At 37.9% G+C, this 22,217-nt stretch overlaps 1 long non-coding RNA gene across 1 annotated transcript in view; it reads left to right on the top strand.

The window, feature by feature from the left end:
* Nucleotides 1–1,658: 1,658 nt before the first annotated feature.
* The window catches only part of LOC137211320 (uncharacterized), a 207,353-nt gene continuing 186,794 nt past the window's right edge, over nucleotides 1,659–22,217 (top strand). Inside the window, exons 1-2 of the long non-coding RNA XR_010937027.1 lie at nucleotides 1,659–1,731; nucleotides 16,455–16,586. This is a non-coding gene — a long non-coding RNA (uncharacterized lncRNA). The remainder of the gene's footprint in view (nucleotides 1,732–16,454; nucleotides 16,587–22,217) is intronic.

Below are 22,217 nucleotides of genomic sequence, written 5' to 3'. Positions count from 1 at the left end.
TAATGAAAAGGATGTTTAAGTGCCTCTTTATAATAAAGTTCTCTGCAAAGCGTCATTGTGAGTGTCCTCTTGGAATATTAATTGAGTTCTTGGATGTAGAATTTTCACTTCTCTTCTGCCTTGGGAATATTGAGCTCTTCTTTGCTCAATTATATTTAGGACATGCTCTGGATGAGCAGCTAAAGTCATCTCCATTTATGATTGCTGGTTAGTTATTTGAGTACTCCTGTTGCCCTTCTAGAAATGCTGGACATTTCAAGTGAAAATAGAGGCCAATAACTGCCGGAAACATTAGACAATTAGGAAGAAAGAGGCACTCAAGGAATTCCAGGGTTCTCAGTCCTCATTCAGGTCCTCTGATATTTTTCTCCTTTCCCCAACATGAATGTTCCATCCTAGCTTGTCTTAACTGCTTGCCATTTTCTGAACACAAATGATCCATTTCCATCTCTGTACCATATCTCACACTGTTTCCTTGGTGTCTTAGTCTACTCAGGCTGCTGTAATAAGCCCATAAATGACAGAAATTCATTTCTCACAATTACCAAGGCTGGGAAGTCCAAGGTCAAGTTGCTGGCAGATTCAGGGTCTGGTGAGGACCTGCTTCCTGGCTTGTAGACAACCACCTTCTAGCTGGGTTCTCCCATGGCCTTTCCTTAGTGTGTGCTAGTAAGGAGAGGGGAGATGGGGAGAAGAGAAGGAGAGGGATGGGCGAGGGCAGTTATGCATGACTTAATGGCTTTTTCTAAGCGATTATACTATCTGATCTCCTGGCTAGGTGCTTTACATGGATTAATCTGCATCTCATTTCATCTGCACAACCTGCTATGAGATACGTAATATGACCATACTTGTTTCACAGATAAGGAGACTGAGTCTTAGGAAGATCAAACGAACCTCCATGAGCTGTGTGGACTTGGATGTAGTAAATTCAGTATTTAATTCAGACAGTCTAGAAACAGCACAGCTTTAAACTGTTTTGAACTCAATGTCACTCTAAGTATCTGAGCATCCACAGCCCTCTTTTCAGAAAGCAGCTACAAGATTATTTCTTTCTTATCAATTGCCACTATTAGCTAGCTACACGCCGGGCACTGGGAAACTCAGTGATCTAGGAGGTGGCTTGGATCAAGGACACTGCCTCACTGAGTTCTGCCTAACTGACCCAACTGGATACTTTCTTTCAAAGAACTTTGAAATATATTTATCAGACAGTAGATTGCTTAGAAACTTGAAGAGACCCACCCAGAGAAACAGAAATCCATCTGACTGCTGCAGAAATGGTTTTCTTTGTTTACCTACCTCTGGGTGTTTTCTTACAAAAACTCCCATCACTCAGGGTAAACTTGCCATGTTCCCTTTCCTTGTCATCTCAAAGAGCCTGACTAATATAATCTTAGGAGAATCCAGTGAGAGTTATGTATCTGGGTGTGGAAAATATAAAATTTAGCCCTGAACCTCTCTATGAGTCAGAGATGATTTTATCAGCCTGGAGATGTGCACTAAGACTCCACCTGCTCTTCGAGTTGAGTTATTTTTATTGATACCTGAAATAGTGAAAGGGAAGATGTGAGTTCTTGACCCAGTTTTCCTACCAGGCTGCAAAAGGTCTCTTAGGCACATATAATTTCCACTTCTGTTGAAGCTCTGAGTGACCCTGGCATTCAGCTTCTATTTCTCCACAACACATTTGAGAAATTGTGGAATCAACAGGATTGCAGAAGAGCAGAGGTTCGTACCTACGAAGCTTTTATTAGAAGCAGATAATTTACAAATATGGTTCTGTCATGTAAGTATTTTAGACTACACTATGATTTTTGATAAAGATAGATTTATGATTTTATTTTAGCTAGCATATATTTTCTTTCTAGTTGACTACTTCAAACCTAGGTAACAGCTCACCTATTGTGCCTGGTGTGTAAACAGCTGAATCTCTCCTCTGCTCAAATACCTGGAATCATAATTTCCTTCTTTAAAACCTGGCCATAGGCAAAAACATCGATTAATACATTCTCATTCAGCATGCCAAGTCAGGATCTGAGAATGCAAGACAGAGTCTTTGTTTGATTATCACGGTATTGCACGGAAGTGTAATATAACTTCAAACTAACTGCTTTTAAAAGTCAAATGTTTTATTCTTCTATGTTATTAACCTAACTATCCAAGTCATTCGATTTTTATTATAACAGTACTTAGAATAATTGGCGGGACATCTGCAATTCTTTGCCATCCGTGCAATCTGCTTTGACACCACTATGTTAACTGCTGAATACTTCATGTGGTAATTATATGAACAAATGTAAGTACTGTTTTCATAATGTACCTCCATAGAGAATATTATCCAAAACAATATACGCTGAGTCCACAATTATATAACATTTCTTTCCATGAAGATGATGTCACAGAGTCCCATGAAGGTCAGAGACTTAAGAAATAGCCTTTTAAAGAGTTCTTAGACTGTAAGTTGTTACCGGAAAGAACTCAAATAATTCTGTTATTCCATAAATCTCAAGATAAACCCAACAAGGATGTTTTGATCAAAATTCAATCATTTGCTTTGCTGAACAATTTTAGGTTACTATTAGATTAGTACTTCCATAGGAGAAGATAGAAGTGTTTATTTTTATTTGTGGTTTTGTTTTTAAAGATGGACCTACTGCATGGAAATGAGCTCGTTTTAGCACAGGAGGCCTCTGTCCTCACCTGTATCCTATAGTTAAGCCGTCTCTGGGCTGTGCAAGCAGATTGCTGCTCCTGCTTTAATAATTTGCTTTGGCAAGAAGTCTTGTTCTGTATTTACTTTTCTTCTTGTTGTGGGTCATTTAAACATCTGTTCTTATGACACGGGAGTTTTCCAGATGGATATGTGTTTGTCACTGTCAGGAAAGTCTAATTTTATAAATAAAGGAAGTAGCATAATGGCCGAAGTGTTTTTTATTCCTTTCTGTTCCCTAATATTAATGAGAAAATTCCTCTGGAATGAATGCCATCTCTATATTAAAGCTAACCAACATCAGTCCTCCCTTTTTTATAATGTGAGCGACCTTATTACAATCAGGCCAATTGTTGTTAGCCTGTCAGAACACATTCCATTGTTCCTCCAACTAGGGATGCACTTCTTTTCCTTGCAATACATGTAAAGTCCATCCAAGACTGCTTTAGTCATTCCATAAAGATATTTTACTGAGGGCAGTGCCTTCACAATAGACAGAACAAGGACTTTGCTGCCACGTGGTTCTATGGTTGATTCCTGGATTCACTACTGACTAAATGAAAACCATTGGATGAGTTACTTACTCTTTCTGAATTCCAGTTTTCTCATCCATAACAAGTTATGTCTATCTCTCAGAGTTTTGTAAAGATCAGATAAAACGGAATTTTCTTGGCACTCAATACACTTTAGATACCTCTAATATACCTATATATGATTATTGTTTTCTTAAGCAAAGGGGAATTTATTGGTATCGAGTTCGCTTATGCCCATGATTGAAATATCCAAATTATTATACAAAGTTTGCTTGTGATATACACTGGTCCTCTACCACTCTTGCCTATGCTCCTGCTGCAGATATAACCACTTTCAATTCTTATTTCCCAATCTCTTAAAATTCTCATTTTGTAACCTGTTAATCCTATGGTTTCAGGTATTAACTGTTGGTATGGAAGATGAGGATGAAGCCTGCCTTTATGTTGCCTCATTATCCTCAATACTCTGTCTCTCTCTTCCTATGATGCCTTTCTGTTTTCATAGTTGTGTCATAATTTTAGTTAGATCAGTACTGAGGACTTACATCATTATGACTATGTAAACACTAATCGCAGGTGATGAGACTTAAGATATACCATAATTGCTTTTCCTTTCAAGAAAGAGTTGATGAATGTCAACATTTTTGGTTTAGCTTTATGTATACTTGTTACAATTCAAGCCTTAATGTCCATAAAATGTCCAAGTGACATGTTCATATTTTTAAAGAAATCTCTCTTGGTGCTTTCTGACCTGCTTAAATCGGGGCAAGTTGTCCTCTGAACCTGATGCACAACCGCACATTTCCCTCTGATCTCCACTTCCACTGTCGTCCTGAATATTTCCTCTGCCCCTTTCCTGTGCTGATCTTCTGTTTTCTGTACCACATGTCTTTTTATTTTCTTTTGGTAGAGCACACTTTCCAGTAATTTTCTAAGCATGGGTTCATGAAGGTAACCGTTGATACTTAAATGTCAGATACATTTTGTATTCCAACCTCACACTAGTTGATAGTTTCACAGGTGAAGAATTTTAGGTTGGAAGAATTTTCTTTTTAGGAAATGGACTTAGTGCTAGTCTATGCTAAATAAAGTTGAGATGACAGAAATGCTTTTATGTAACATGGGAGAAGGAATCCAAACTCATAGAGAGATAAGAATGTTGGAGTAATTTATGTTCACTGGTCCCAAGAGAGCCAGAAGGCATTACCTTCATTCAGCTATTAGATATAAATTCGCGAGAAGAGCACACCAGTCTCTGAAAACACCGTAGATGATATTCTCCGGGGATGTAGCTAGGGATGTGCATGTCCGATATTGTCATTGGAATGGGCTCCCTGATTTTAGTGCAAATGTTGACATTCCATGGGAGTGGGGGCCAAACAGCATTAACTATATGCCAGAGGCAAGGGGAATGTACTCTATTAGCTGGTCAGGCCTACAGTAATCTTTGACGTTGGCTAAGTGATCCTAGAGTCCTGAGATCAAATAGATGGTCAGGGCACTGAAATCCCACTTAATCTTTAGTAAAACAATATAAGCCCTAGTTTGCTGAGTGGAAGCCTGACTTTCAGCCTTGAGTCATGTCACGGAGCCAGAGCTCCCTAAATAAAGGAGATGGGTACCCTTGAAAAATATCCTGTGTCAATATCGTGCACATGTATTTAAATCTTCCTTCTAGCCTTCCACAGAAAGGTTTGTGACCATTATGCACCTAGGAAAGGAAAATATCCAGGCCTTTGGAGGGTTATTGGATGTAAACTGAGCCCAAAACCAATTCCTGGGAACCAAAATGTCACTATGATCACAGGTTAGGTGGATGTCGGAGGGTAAATGAAATTTTATTCAAAGACCATTTCATTTTGGGGCCATTGAGTCCCCAAGCCTGTGTTGTGATTACTTCCTTAGTTTCTGTGTGGATAATTTGATGCAATGTATTCAGAAACTAACAGATTCCCCAGTCTTTCTCTGACATAGTCTGTTAAGACTACTACAGTGAGGATAGCAAAGAAGAAGCTTGTGGAGTATGCCCCTAAAAAATTGATAAGTCAAAAGTAATGCCACACATGGACTTATATACACTACCAAATGTAAAATAGATAGCTAGTGGGAAGCAGCTGCATAGTACAGGGAGATCAGCTCGGTGCTTTGTGTCCACCTAGAGGGGTGGGAGAGGGAGGTTGGGAGGAAGACACAAGAGGGAGGAGATATATGTATATGTGTAGCTGATTCACTTTGTTATAAAGCAGAAACTAACACACCATTGTAAAGCAATTATACTCCAGTAAAGATGTTAGAAAGAAAAAAAAGTAATGCCACATCACTGAGGGGCTTTCACAAATGAGAGCCATTGTCAAGAACTGAACAGCCAAACAGTGATTTCTAGGATATCCCCATTAAACGTACCTGTTTGGTTTGTGCAGAAGACAGATGATAATGTGTTGTAAATGAATTGTAAAATTTGTAAGCATCTCATGACTCCATTTAGCTACTATTTTATACGGTTCTTTTTTAGTGGAACAAATTAACACATACCTAGAAGTTGGTTTGCTTTGTAGCTATCCATCTCACCTGAAGCAATTTGCTTTCACTTGATAAACATAAACCTTCACCTTTATCTTTGTCAGTCCTCTAACTCTACAACATAATTTAATCCTCAGGGATTTTTATCATCTCTTCATCTTTTGGTATATAATGCTTGTATATTGCATCAATCATGCTGCTAGGGCCATATAGTAGTAGCAAAATAAATGTTTTGGTAATACCTACCTTTGAAAGAGGATGGAAGATATATCACATAAAATTCAGGGATCTGTTACTTAAAATTGGAGGGGTCCAGTGATCTGAAGCTTGATGATATAGCTCCTTCAAAACGGAAGTCTACAAGGAGTCCTCTGTATCTTATACTAATAAGGAAAAGATGCACTGGTTGTGGACTTGTTTGGATTTGGGATTAATATATAACACATGTGGATATGTGACTCTGACATGTTTATCAAGTGGATTGCTTACAAAACTGTTTACAAATAGTGGGGCCAGAGAGAGAAAAGGCATTCCAGCAGATCAAGGCTGCAGTACAGGCTGTTCTCCCTCTTGGCTCTCATGAAGCAATAGATTCAACGAGGCTTGCAGTGTCTTTGGCAGACTGACATGCTGTGTAAAGCAAGTACAAGCCCAAATAAGAGAACTATGATAGAGGCCACTAACGTTCTATTGCAAAGTCTTGTCTTCTTCAGTTAACTGTTCTTAACTTGTTACTGGTCTGAGGTAGAGACTGCAAGCAGGTGACTGCAACCTGAACTCCTAAAATGAACTGTTTCTATCTTGTTTTCCAAACACAAAGTCAGGTACGTTGAATGGTTCTCCGTCAACAAATTGAAGAGGTAAACACAAAATGCAGACTTGTCAGATTCTGAGAGCACAAGAAATTTGCACGAGTGACTAATCCTCAGTGTACTTACGCCTATGGCTCTGCTTCTGACCCTCCAGAATGGCCTTGAACAGGTGTTCTTATGAACAGTTGACTTAAGGGGAGGGGTAATTTGGGTCTGCTTTAGAGATGTTAAATTGCTGGCACCAGCTGGCAGAGGACTAGTTTCCTGTACAATCCATTCTTTTAAGGTCAGTCTTGAAGAGAAAGGAAAAGTCTCTTGATGAGAAGAACTACCAATTTATACCAGTTCGTGCATCGTGGCTGATGATCAGAATGAACAGTCTGAGATTTAGAAACAATAAGACCAGAGGACTAGTGACAGATTGGTTTGGGGAAAAGAAATGTGAATGAGCTCCTTGGAATGGGTCCAAATTATGAGAATGTTTACGCTGTGGGTGAAAACTCCCCAGAAGGACCCTTCTGTGGAGGAGGCTTTCAATAATTGGTTAGATAAGATTACCCTATGGATTCAATCATAGCTTTCCTCACCCAGGCAGTGCTTGTTTAATGGGCTCATGAATGAAGTGGTCATAATAACAGATACTGAGGTCATTTGTGGACTTGCCACAAATTTATAGAATTCCTCTAACTGCAGCGGATCTGATTACTACTACAACTGGGAGCCCAGCCTGTCGAAACAACAATAAAACTTGAGTCCCTGATACGTTATCATACTCTGGAGAGACTCATCTATCTTTGGCAAATTGATGAACTGTTTTGAAGAGTGTTCTAAAGTATACCTGGAAAAATAATTTGGGAAAATATTAAGCTAAGCCAGAGTTTAAAACTTTGTTTTGATTTAATAGAGATTCCATAATTACATTAATTTCTTCCCTACCAGGTACAGTCTTGATTTTGTCTAAGTGATTCAAAAAACATCAAGGTGTGGAAAATACTGTTCATAGTGGTATGAGACCAATTAGGAGAAAAATGATCTAAATTTAGAGATAATACATTATAACTTGTATTACCCAGAGGGGGAAAATAATTTTATATTTATTTAAAATCATTTGGCTATTTTTTGTTTTATTATACCCATATTGCTTTTAATTTTAATTAATTTGATAATTATCATTGAACTCGAAGTCCACTTATTAATGCCATTCTTTTTCTTTAACCTTCTCAGTCAGTAATTATGATCTTTAAAAAGTGATGCATAACTTCAAAGTGAATGTCTCTTGTTACTGACAATGAGATGTGGGCTAGCAGATTTCCTTGCAAAAATGTGTCTCTCCCTTTAAAGTTGGAGGAAAACTTGCTAGCTTCTCAGCTGTTGGAAACACATATTGAATAACTTTTCTGTAGCTGCATTTTCAATGAATAAACAGCAAGAGCTTATAGAAATTAAATTTCAGAAATAATTGTTGCATAGTAGTTTAAAAATTATTTGTTATTAATATTTGTTAGAAATGTTGAAATAAATTTATTAAAAACCACTTAATGAGAAAGGGATGAGAAAAAAATTTAGGAAAATTCTTAATTTTAATATGGATGGATTGGTGATTATTTATAATTCTTATATACTGGAACAATCTTCCTATTGTCCTTTTTCTTGCACTTATTCCATCGATGAAGTGGGAAGAGTTGTGTTTCACCTTAATGATACAATACTTGAGCACTACTTTGGTTACATATAGAAAAAACTTCTTAGCTGTGCTTTAAAAAACAGTGAAACCAGCCAGTATTTATGATGTGTCTACTAGGTGAATGTCTCCATATGGGGCTAACATTAAAATAATCATACTTTATGCTGTGAAAAAATTCTTGAGGTAACTGAGTAAATGAGATTTAAAAACATGTAGTTTAATAACATTTAAATAGTTGTTTAGAGAGTGTAGAGATGTCAAAGAGAGTCTAGATATAAATCAATTTTTAAAATCCAACAATTGCTATAGGAATTCAGAGAAGGGACAGATCACTTCAGACAGCCTTGGTTGGAGTGGTGCCACTTTTCAACGGGAAATCTGTCTGGTTCTGACTGTTCTTCTGGGCTAGGATGGATAAACAGGCAGATAGTTACGGGCTAAGTTTTAAACTTTCTTGACTGAAAATATGCATAGCTTGGACACTTCATTTTTTAAATATCAGTGTTAACTAGAAATGTAAAATAGGCAGTCAGATACGAAAAGTACTAGGATTTCAGTTGCCATCAATTCAAAGAAAGAGGTGAGATCTGAGCTGTTTAGAATGTGAGAGAAGATTTGAATCTATAGAGAAAAAGATCTCTATAGAGCATTTTGGGCATGTGTAACAAAAAAGATCCGGGGATGCTTACAGTGGAAGGGAGTAAGTATGCTGGCTGAAGCAGAGGCAGCATAAAGGAAGTAGTTGACAATAAGGCCAGGAACTTGGGATGTTGATTGAGGCCAAAGATGAAAGACTTCGAAAACCAAGATCAATTTAAACTATGGGAGTGAAGGATTGTGGATCAGATTTGGAAGAAATTGATGACATAGAAAAAAAAAAAAAGATAATAAAGAGTGACATTTTCTCACAGCTTCCTGACAGATGTATACCACTCCACAACGCATCAGTCTGTGGAACCTCCATCCCAACTGAACTTACAAGGCTCGTCACTCAAATATAACCATCCAAACCCAGTTTCTTGTAGAGGTAAACATAATGTATGAATTGGTAAACTGCTACGTGTGTGAATTTTTCCTATTATAATGATTCATAGATGTCTGGAATGTCAACACCAGATGTTCCTTGCATTTAAAAAGAAAATACAGAGGCATTCAAGAAGGGTAATCAGTTCAGACATATCTCTCACTTACACCTTAGTGTGAATGATTTCTCTAAGAACTTTTCCCAAAGAGTAAGATCAGATGGTGTAGCAGAGAAGGCGTGGGACAAAGAGAGGGAGATACAGCACATTCATGTCAGTTCAATCTTCTACCAATTGCATGTGGGTGAAGACATGAGAAGGGATGCTAGTGTGGGGGAATGAAATATAAAAGACTGTTCTGGCCCCAACTGTACTCTCTCAGTTTTGTCCTAATCACCTCTCTGCTTTCCCCAAATTGCCTTGTTGGACAGCTATTCTTATTTACACAGATATAATCGGTTGACTGAGTTCAGCATTAAACCTATCAGACATGTGCTCCCTGAAATGGAGGTCTTGGAGAATTGCCAGAAAGATGAAGAAAAGTTTTTATTTTATTACCATATTTTCCCTTTTATTTAGTCATCTTTATATAAGGAGAGTCATTCTCTTCCCAGTTCCCTGGTCTAAAAGTCACTTTCAAAGTGTAGTCTCTTGAGGGCGTTATTGTACATTATGCATATAATCTTGAATTCTATTTATAGACTGACCTTGCTTTTCACTAGGAAAATGAGGCATCTCATTTCCAATATGCTTTCCTTGGATAGAATAGAGAGCAAGCAGAGATTTATGGGTGAGTTCTGAAACTTCTTAACCAAAGATATTTGGAACATTCACTTTTGATATATCAGTGTTATCTGGAAATATAAAATGGGCACCAAGATGTGTTATCTGGAAATATAAAATGGGCACCAACTGCAGGGGCAGGACCCTTGGCCCAGTGGACCTGGAGGGCAGATTATTGGGCCAGAGAGAATTGTTCTTGAGCCTTAAGATCTAATGGAACTTGCTCCACTGGATTTTGGGCTTGCATGGTACAGTCACTCCTTTCTTATTTCCTAATTCTCCCTTTTGGAATGGGAATGTCTGTCCTATGCTTGTTCTACCATTGTGTTTTGGAAGCAGGTAACTTGTTTGATTTCCCAGGTTCACTGCAAGAGCAATTTGCCTCAAGATGAATCATATCTTGAGTTTTACCCATATGATTTAGATGATGTTTAGATAAGACTTTGGACATAGATTTCTTAAGTTAACGCTGGAATGATTTAAGACTTTTGGGGCTATTAAGATGGAATGACTATATTGCGCATGCATGAATTTGGTGGGGCGGGGAGGGGTCGGTGGCAGAATGCTATGAAGTGAATGTTTGTGTCCTCCCCAAGTTTATATGTTGAAACCTAACTCTCAATGTGACTGACATGTTTACAGGTGGGGGTCTTTGGGAGATGATTAGGTCATGAAGGTGGATTAGTGACCTTATGAAACAGACTCCAGAGAGCTTCCTTATTTCTTTCACCACTTGAGGACACAGCAAAAAGATGGAACCAGCTTCTGTGAACCAGGAAGTTGGCTTTCATGAGACTCTGAATATGCTGGTGCTTTTATTTTTGACTTCCCGGCCCCCAGAAACATGAAAAAGAAATATTTGTTGTTTATAAGCGACCTAGTCTAAGGTATTTTGTTACAGCAGCTTGAACTATGAAAGAGTAATAGATGTTTATTAAAAATATTTAAAATTGAGCATCGTGAACATATGTTGATCTTTTCAAATGGTCTTGTTAAAAGGAAAAGAAATTGAAAATTGGACTTTCAGGGAAGAGGATCTTCTGGAATGTATAATTATATTACTTTCGAGTAGTGCTTTCTAATCACCACCCTGGTCAGAAATGCTTTATGGTCCTCCGTTGTATTGGTAAAGATGACCAATAACAGTCATTTTCAAAAGGTTTTTATTGGGATTGTAATGTCAGTCTTTTGAGAGATTAATTTTTTGAAAGTATTTATGGATATCCTTTAGGCACTAAACAGTACTAGGCACCGAGTTTATAAAGGGAGAAGACAGGGAGGGGACCTCTCAGTGACACAAATCAACAAAATGCTGGTGATTTCCGTGGGATATGCTGTTTTCCACTCCTCTCCACTTCTGTGAACCTGTACTGTCTCCCTGTTAGCATATAGAATATAATCTCATCATAACATGTATAGTGCATAATCTCATGCAGCTCAAGGGCATGTGACCCAGAACAGGCCAATTAATGCCTTTTCCATGTTCTTTTCCGATTGGAGCTAGACAGTAAGGTCCCTTGTCACCTTGTCAGGACCTGTTAGGATTCAGACCCAGAACTTTCAGTGTGTGATCTCTGCCTCACAGAGAGAGCTGTCTGCAGAAGGAGAGAATGGAACCTATGCTCAAAATGAAGCAGAGATGAGAATGCTGGGAAGGAATGTCTTGACAAAGTTTGAGTTCCTGGATCCAAATGATGTTGAGACCAGCCCCACCTCTTGCTTTTGTTTTGTTTGGTTACATGAGCCAAAGAATTTCCCTTTTTCAGTGAAGACAGTTTGAGTTGACTTTCTTTTGCTGCAAACTAAAAGGTCTTGACCAATCACAGGAGCTAACGTTCAGTATCATACTTATATTTATTACCGTAGAATGAAAGAAAGAATATCACCTCCTAATAGGACAAGGTCTAGCAGAATGCATGATGATGATGATGGTGATAAGAAAAAAGAATAAGAAAGAGCAGGAAAAAGAGGAGGAAAAGGAGGAAGAAAACATTAATAAAAATCTAGCTGACATCTATTGATTTTCTAATTTTTATTAGGCTTTGTACTAAATATGTTACTTGTATTAGCTCATTTAATCTTACAGTAACCCTATGAGATATGTGCTATTTTTATCTCAAATTTATAGATGATAACATTGACAAAGATGTTAAGTAGTCTTCTCAAAGCCACATGACTAAGAGTCAGAGAGATAGAGGCAGAGTCAATATCCACTTTAGTAGGCTCTCAAGTGATATTTGCTGATGGAAAGAAAGAATGAAAGATCCATGAACATAAATAATTATACTGCAATGTGATAGAGGTTTAATCTTTAAAACATTACTATAAAGAAGATACTATTATTAACCTCATTTCATCCACGTGGAAACTGAGGTTTAGAGAGTGTAGTGGGTCTTCCTAGGCCATCACTTAGCTAGAAAGTGGTGGAGCTGGGACTATACCCAAGCTGACTTTAAAGTACCCTGGGATACTTTTGTATAAGGTGAGATCCTAAGTAGGAGACCACCTTTATTTTATTTTATTTTTTTATGTCTTTATTGGAGTATAACTGTTGCACAATGTTGAGTTAGCTTCTGCTGTATAACAAAGTGAATCAGCTGTATGTATCCATATATCCCCATACCCCCTCCCTCTTGCGTCTCCCTCCCCCCCCCATCCCATCCCTCTAGGTGGACACAAAGCACCCAGCTGATCTCCCTGTGCTATGCGGCTGCTTCCCACTAGCTATCTATTTTACATTTGGTAGTGTATATATGTCCATGCTACTCTCTCACCTCATCCCAGCTTACCCTTCCCACCTTCTCCATGTCCTCAAGTCCATTCTCTATGCCTGTATCTTTACTCCTGTCCTGCCACTAAGTTCGTCAGAACCATTATTTTTTAGATTCCATATATGTGTTAGCATGCGGTATTTGTTTTTCTCTTTCTGACTTACTTCACTCTGTATGACTCTAGGTCCATCCACCTCACTACAAATAACTCAATTTCATTTCTTTTTATGGCTGAGTAATATTCCATTGTATATATGGGCCACATCCACCTTTAAATGAGACTTTAAAACATTTTGGTGCTTTATCCATTTTTGGATCTTTCTTCCTACAATTTTCCTGTAACTATTTAAGTTTTGTGTTGTTAACATACTTATATATTACATCCTTTTCAGATGTATTATTTCTATCTTTTTGCAGGATCTTCACTAAGATCAGAGCATTCAAACACAATAATAGATAGTCCTCATTTTAAACCAAAACTCATACACATTTCCACAAAAACCTTTTGAAAACTATTGTTGTTGGTCACCTTTACCAATACAATGAGGGCATAAGGCATTTTGACCAGTGTGATGATTAGAAAGCGCTACTTGAAACAAATACAATTATACATTCCAGAAGGTGCTCTTCCCCAAAAGTCCATGTGCATCTTTCAGTTTCAAGTAACTAAATCTATGTAGCAAAGAAGGCAATCTAAAAATGAAGTACATCCACCAGCTATTTATTCATCTGATTTGCTAGCTGCTGCTTCTTTCACTGAGTCATCTGTTTTCTTACTACATTTATGTGGATAAATGGTCAAGAACATATCTCCTTGGACGGCATTTTTTAGCTATCCTTTTTTCAGTTCTTCCTTAGCTTAGGTACTGTTCTATGCTAACTTCATATCAGTTCATTAAGTTCTTTGGTGAATTCTAACACTGCAGTACTCTTTGAATGCAAAAAGTGGTTGTCTTTAGCCAATATTTCGTTTCTAATACAATATGTAAACAATCTTCATTTTTGGCTTTTTGAACAGTGCTGTTACAAATTGCAGCTTGTATTTCTGATTCTTTTCCCCAAATAAATCTTGGAAATAAATCAGTGTGCTATTTCCCAAACTTACATCATACAACCCTGACATTTGAAAAGTTTCAACAATGTGTCTTGGAAATATTTCCATGTCTTTTTAGTCAAAAAGTTTCATAACTTAATCCCTATATGGGCAATTTCTGACTTCTTTGCATCTTTTACTGATTATAACTCTACCAAAAAAAGCTTTTAAGGGTCTCTGGCCTGTTTTTTTAATATCAAATAAGAGAAAGAAGCAAACATGCTCTCACACGTAAAAATGTAAATACACTCTAGAATACTTGGATCTGCCTAAGGATCTTTCTTCTTCTCTTCAGGGTCTTCTGGGAAGTTGCTGGATATCAGATAACACCAGATAGAGCTTTTTCTTCCTCTTTTTCATTACTGCATTTCCCTCCTTTCCCTATTAAGCATTAAATCCTCTACTTTCAGGAACTTCTAATTCTCCCTCTTTTCAAAACTATAATTGGTATAATTTGGGAACGCTGGTTTTTGCTTTCTTTTGACTCCGTTCCGTGTTTTGCTCCTCTTACCTTTTTTCATCCAGATCTTTAGTGCCAATGTTTTTTCCTGATTTGCCTACTCATGCCCACTCTTCTGTCATTACTGTAAGGGCTTTCTCGTTCATTCCTTCCTTGGTATTTTTCTATAGAATCATCATAGCATACATTTGAAATACAAAGTAATTATTATTCTCATATTAGGCATTATTTATAAAGAAACCGAAGGACAGTGACCTGAGTATGTCACCGAAAAAAATGACAGACCCAGGTTCAGAGGTTGGAGTTCAGACCCAGGTTCAGAGGTTAGAGTTCAGGCTCAACTCTTAGTCCAAGGCTATCCCATCTAGACTGCTGTTTCTCATTTTAGGAAAGTGTGAACATGACATTTTGAGCCCCAATTTAAATTTATTTTACCTTTATATAAATTCACAACGGTAACCTCCAACCTCATATTTAATAAGATGTTAAATTTTTTTTTCAGGGCTTGCCATTTTAAGTAGCGTTTCCCACAGGATACTTATCTGAAGGCCTAAAAAAAAAAAAAGTGAATGTGTACTGGATCAGACCTGCTTGACTCAGCAAGTTTCTGCAAATTAGATGATGTGCATAACCTCAAAGTATCTTTTTTAAGAAGTAGCATACCACAACCGATTATTAGTCCTCAGACATACGATCATCCTAGACATCAAATTGCTTCCAATTTGATGGATTTTATCCTTTCACTGATCAGACTGTTCTCTTTTTTTTTTTCTGGAAAAAAATAAATTCTGGAAAGATTTCTTCTGATGCTGAAGGAATCTTGAAGGCTTATCATTGGACTTTGGTGGAATTAGAAGCCCACTGATTTGTTCAGAAAACCTCAGACAAGTTTAAAAATAGTACATATTTAGTTAGTAAAACTAACTGAGGAAAAGAGCATATGGTTATATTAGTTAGTGGGTTCTATGAATAGCATTCATGTATAACTCTTTTTCATTTAACAAGGAGTTGTAATTTCTGTACCTGCAGATACATTCTGAACCAGGCTTATTTTGAGCAGTATGTTTCCCCTTTTGTAGAATATAGTGTCTCATGAAACTATGGGGGAAAAAAACAGAATTGATTTATAATTTCAATCAGCTAATTCTTTAACGTATTCCTGATGTTTGATTTCCAAAAAGTTGTTAAGCTGTCTGGACAGAATACAAGTATTGATCACCTATAATTTGGGGGTTGACTTTCTTATTTTAACCAAAAAAATGTGATTCTCCCTTTTCCCTTGAGCCATTGCAAGAAAGGTACCATTGCAAGTGTAAAGGAGGACCTTTTTCAAATTAATTTTTGCTCTTTATTTGACTATACTCAAATTGACATGTAATTTGTGTGAGGCTGTGAAATTGTGGACATTGGAAAAAACTTTCCTGCATTACTGAAAGAAATCCAGGTGGCTGGCTTCTCCCTGTTTCAGAGCTCTTTCAGCACCATTAACCCCTTTCTCCTTTTCTGAGGTGTTTTGGTACCAGCGTACCTCATTTGGTTCAAGTACAAAAATTAAATGGGCTTTTTAGCTAATCTAGCTAAATGTTCTAGCTAATCACTCAGCAACTAATTTTTCTATGATCTTGGCAAAAATTTCAAGTAACAGAATCATACATTCTAGGTCATTCTTGTGGTCCCATGTTTCCAGCATAGATGAATAGCAGTGGACTTTTTCAAAGGACAGATCTGGGTTTAAATCCCATTTCCAGTACTTACAAATTAGGTAGCTTTAGGCAAGTGCGATGGTTAATTTTATATCAACTTAACTGGGTCATGGGGCACCCATATATTTGGTTAAATACTATTCTGGATGTTTCTGGGAGAGTGTTTTTGGATGAGTTTAACATTCATTCAAATTAATAGACTGAGTAAAGCAGATTGCCTTCTCTAGTGTGGGTGGGCCTCATCCAATCAGTTGAAGGCATGAATAGAACAAAAAGGCTGACCTTCCCCTGAATAAGAAGGAATTTCTGCTTCCTGAATTCCTTGGAGCTCAGACTTTTTTTTTTTTTTTCTGCTTTCAGACTTGAATAGAAACATGGTCTCTTCCTGGATCTCCAGCCTGCCAGCCTTTGAACTAGAACTATACTGTTGGCTCTCTTGGGTCTCCAGCTGACTGACTACAGATCTTGGGACTCGTCAGCCTGCATAATCATGTGAGCTAATTCCTTATAATAAATCTCTTTCCATATATAATTTATATAGGATATATATATCCTGTTGACTCTGTTTCTCTGGAGAACTCTGACTAATATAGCAGGTTATTCATTCTTTTGCAATGAGTGATTTCATCACATGTGAAATAGGGATAATAACACCCATTTTACAAGGTTGTTGTAAGGTTTATGAGATTAGGAGGGCAAAGCATGTTGCACAAAATAGGTGTTTATAAAACAGTAACTGTTGTTATTATAATGATTATTTTTCAGAGCACAGATTCTTCTATTCTTAAAAAATACAGTTATAGTTAGTCCAATTTTTTTCTCCTTTCTAACTTTTTCTTCCACCTGCTGTTAACTTCCTTTTGATTTCTGACTCAGTGCTGTTTATGTTCCAATGCCATCTCTTCCAAAATTCCTGGTTGAATTTTTTTCTTATAAAATTCTTTAACTCAGCAAAGCAGCCCATGATCCACTGGTAATACTCTTTTATTTAAAAAAATCAATTAATTAATTAATTTTTGGCTGCGTTGGGTCTTCGTTGCTGTGCATGGGCTTTCTCTAGTTGCGGCGAGCAGGGGCTACTTTTGTTGCAGTGCGTGGGCTTCTCATTGCGGTGGCTTCTCTTGTTGTGGAGCACGGGCTCTAGGCGTGCAGGCTTCAGTAGTTGTGGCACGGGGGCTCAGCAGTTGTGGCTCGTGGGCTCTGGAGAGCAGGCTCAGTAGTTGTGGCTCACGGGCTTAGTTGCTCCGCAGCATGTACCATCTTCCCTGACCAGGGCTTGAACCGGTGTCCCCTGCATTGGCAGGCGGATTCTTAACCACTGTGCCACCAGGGAAGCCCCCATTGGTAATACTTTTGATTCTCATTTTCTGGCTCCCCAGTCTCCAACTGCTTTTGACCCTATCACTCAAGATTGAGGCATCTGGCTTTACCTCTGGGTGACACACATTCCTTAGTCCTGGACAGCAAAAGAAGATGTCATGAGAATGTGGGTCTTTCAGACTTAAAGTCAGGGTCTAGGAGTGTAGTTGGAAGAGGTATTGGGATGGGGGTCTTGGGGTCAGATGAATCATGTCAAATGCTCAATGTAGTGTTTCCCCTACAAATCCTTCTGAGGTGTGCTCTTTTACTCCCTGATTTTTCCTCTTTTGCCAGTCCCTGACCACTACTCCCTTAACCCTCCAGATACACATACACTATTTTCTATTCTACCACCTTTCTCTGACTTGCCTTGCTCTGTGTGTATGTGCAGCAATATTGCCCTTACGAGTGGCGTTTGGGTAAGTACCCCTCTTCTTTCATTTCCTTGACTCTAAAGTGGTGCTAGTAACACTTACTCCTGGGATTTGGGGGAAAATTAAATAACACAATGTATACAAACTGTCTTGTATCCTGCCTAGGACACAGTAAGTATACCATAAATTGTAATCAATGCTGTTATGTGACTCAGTTAGAATAGGTTATGAGTTCCAGAGTGAGGATACAGAGGGGCAGATTAGGCCAGAAAGATGGAGGGCAGTGCAACCTTATCATATTAATGTAGGCAAAAAACTATAGTTGAAGTTACTTTTGTATGTTAAAAATGTGTATTGTCTAAGTATATACATACTAGTAGCATATATTATATATTTTAATATATATCAATCTATATATAAGTATGTATTATTAGTAATATATTAGTAGTAGTATATATATTAGTAGTATATATAGATAAATAGTATATATTTTTATATATACTTTAAGTATATTATATAAAATATTATATATTCACTGTACTTTAAGTATATTATATATACTTAAAGACCAGACCAAGGCCAAAGATTAAGCTGTCTGGCCAGATAGAGGCAGCAGGAAAGAAGAAGTACTGGCGATGGTTTGTAGGGATCCAGAAAGTCTAGAAGGAAGCAGAGACAATCGTGGTCCAGGAATGACAGGAGCATATAACACGGGAAAAGTCCTAAAAGATGACAGGCTGGCAAGCTTGCAAAAAGACTAGATTTTAAACGTTCTCACCAGACAAAATCTTTTATGTGACGTGACAGAGGTGTTAGCTAATGCCATGGTGGTAATCATGGCAAAATATAAACGTATCAACTCAACACATTGTACACCTTAAACATACCAATGTTATATGTCAATTATATCTCAATTAAAAAAAGAAATCGCTACAGCCAGAGTGGGAAGGACCATGGGTGCTCAGGCATCGACTACTTGTCCTCTCCCGTGGTGGCAGCACCCACTTAACGAGGATGGCTATGGCTGAATGTTATGTGTGGGGACCAACCAGCTTTTTCTGGATCACACAGCCAAGCTGGAGAATTAGAATTTGATCCCAGCACTTTCGAACACCAGCTGCTCTGCAGAGCGAGCTTTTCACCACATCCCACATTCCTCTAACACATGTTTTCTGAGAAATCTTCAGGAAAGAGCAGATACTTGAGCTAGCTTTTGAAAGGCATTCTCAACAAAGGGCCCTGAATGGGAGAGCACGGCAAGTTTAGAGAAGTTAGGGCAGAGAGTGTTTGAGTATAGGCACAAAGCAGATGTGAAAATGGAGCCGGGGCTTTAAAAAAAAGTACAATTTGAGGTCCCTGAGCTAAGTGTAAATGCTACTCGGGAGTCCTGGAGTTACTGAGGAGATCGTTAGAAGATGTGAAGCAGGAGTGACGTGATGAGATTTGTGTTTGAACGTGTAATGAATGAATTGGAAGGGAATTCAGCTGGAAACTAGTAGATCAATTAAGAAATATTTTAATGAATGATAAGAAATGTCAAGAAGTCCAGTGTAGGAAGTGTTTGTGATGTTGGAGAGCAGGGGATAACTTTGACAGATATTAAGCACATTCAGTGTAGGTAAGTGAGGGGGGAGGGAGGAGTTGATAAATGAGACACTTGACACAGGAGGAGTGACTTCTGCTACCGAGAGATTCGCCAGGTGGCTTGAGGACTCTGCTTTATCAGGAGAGTTTTGGCAGATAATGTGCACCTTGCCAGAACTCAGGGTACTACAGAGATTTCTAGGAGGAATCCATTCATGGCATTCCTACCTTGTGAAGTACAGGGAGACACTCAGATCTTATTTAACAGTGAGAGTAGATTTACCTTTGAATTGCACCTTCTCTGAATCACTGTTACATACAGAGTGTTGTTGAGCTCTAAAGCACATTTGGTTCAGATTTATAGTTATACAACAGGTATTTTTTTCTGATACTGAATATGAGGCCTTGAAAATACTATGTTAAATAGACAGACCATTCCAGCCTATTGTGGCATGTCTGTAAGTACCTGTTCAGTTTATATATTCTGTATATACTCTTTAAGAAAACAGCACCATCTGCCATGATGCACCCAGGGCAGCTAGTTATTTCTGTAGGTGTTGAAATGGATATATATTTGTCTTTGTCTTTGTCTATGATTAAATGTTATTGAGTATTAACAAATAAAACCCTTTATGACTTTTTTCCGAAAATCGAATGCAGCATGATATAGAACTTAATACCCCTAATTGCAAACTAACAAGAGCTGCTTTTACAATTACTTCAATGTTTGTATGGTTATGACTCATGAACAAATTACTTTCATGGTTGGGTTGTGTTTATACAAGGCAGGGTGTGAATTTTAAAAATGGATCAACAAGATGGGACAGATTTAGGTGTGGACATATTTATGTAACATGTTTAAATATGGGCATAGAGAAGCAGAAAAACAAATACCTCTTTTGGCATGCTCAGTAGTTAAAGAAGATTTTGTGCACTATTGTATTAATAAACATTTATGGAGATTGAATGAAAATTGGCATCAGGTAGGGTTCTGGCAAAAAGCCGTTTAGTAGAGTCAGTTGAAAGCTAGTGACACGTTAAATCCTTAAGAAAATATGGAATAATGCCACTTGCAAATCCGTCACTTACAACAGATGGAATGCAAGCTCATTCCAAATGGCAGACTACTCAACAGTGGCAAATGAAATTAAACCAATAATGGTAGTATGAATCTGTGAAAAAAGGAAGTAGACATACAACCCAAGAAATTCAAATGGAATATTACTACTGTGTTTCACATCTGGTAATATACCTCACTCACAGGTAATGTTCTAACTTCCTTGAGTGATTGTTAAGTCATACTGTTTGTCCTGTTCTGTGCTCATAGGCCCTTTTGCAAATACAGCCCAGTTATTGTTAATGCACTTAACCCAAGTCTGAGTCTGTATCCCTCAGACTTTAAGAACAGACACTATGCCCAATGCAGTCCTTACATACGGTAGGCTCTCTGAAGGGCTGACAAGGTCTGAAATAACTCTTCCCAGAACAAGGGTTAAAAACCTGAATCTTCTCTGTGGTTCTGAAAACATTCCATGTTTCTCCTAACCAACTCTGCCCATGGGTAACGCCAGCCTGCTTATAGGCAATCTCTGAGCAAGTTCAGAATTGTGCAGTAAATAGTACACGATGCATTACCATTTATATTACAGCTAAATTGGTCTTATTAAGAGATTAACTATAGGACAAAAGATAACTGCTAGAGGCTTAAGAATTCTCTTTAAAAATGTGTCCTTAAGGAGGAGCGTAGAAAAAAGAATTATCATCAAGCTAACAAGATGTTTAGGAGGCAGTGCTGGGGGTAGACATTGTATAACAAAGGGGCTTGGACATACTACATAGATGTGTATCCTAGTAAGTGTTCCATGTATACATATAATTATTTACATGGGCTAAATCAGAGAGACGCCTGCATCGTATTCCACTTTTATTTTCTTTCTTGAGATTTTCTGTTACTAATAATTAGGAGACTACATCACATTGTTTGTCACAGGCTCAAATCTTGATTCAGGATTTCTGGGATTTCAGCTCTAGGTAGATAATCAGCAGCGTCTTTGGGGAACTTTTATAGAGAACAGCTTCTTCTTCCCCGGAAATACTTGGCAAAAATTGTGATTTAATGTTCTTGCCCTGAGCTTAGTGGCATTCTCTGATCTTCCCATCATCCTTGCTCATTTCCCAGAGGCAATGATGCTTCCCTACTTCCTTTGACTACCTTCTCTCTAGAGGGTAGCTAATATCCATGCTCTTAGGTACAGAATCACAAGGTTTTTTCAGGGGCTAATTTGTTGCAGTAAAGTTTCTCAGAATCCTTGGAGACTGTCTAGAAGGTATACGTTTTCCTGATGACTGCAGAATAGTATCCAAATGATCCCTTAAAATATCTTCATAGGTACTGCATTGCAAAGCTATTCAGACCGGAAGTGTCAAAACTCTGGTACCCATACACAGTAAGAATCCTGATGGATTTTTCATATGTCCCTGCCATAAATCTGTGAGGGGTTATGGACTTTGTCTTCTTTCTGTCTTCTATCCACATATCCAGTCCTGTTCATTCTACCTATTTAGCAATCTCTTGAGTCTTCTCTTTATCCCAAGCACCTTTACCATAGCTGAGCCACCTGCTGTAAAAATCTCTTTTATTTCCCCACATGTACCCCTAATCCCTTCCGATCATTCTTCATACAATAGCCGAGGTAACTTTATAATAGTACAGACCTTATTATATTCTTTTCCTAGTTCAAACCCTCCTAATGACTCCTGATTGTTCTTAAAATAAATCCGAATCCTTAATGTGGTGTCTACGGCC

The sequence above is a fragment of the Pseudorca crassidens genome, chromosome 18 (assembly GCF_039906515.1).
Source record: "Pseudorca crassidens isolate mPseCra1 chromosome 18, mPseCra1.hap1, whole genome shotgun sequence".
NCBI lineage: Eukaryota > Metazoa > Chordata > Mammalia > Artiodactyla > Delphinidae > Pseudorca > Pseudorca crassidens.
This window is presented reverse-complemented; position numbering and strand designations above follow the sequence as displayed.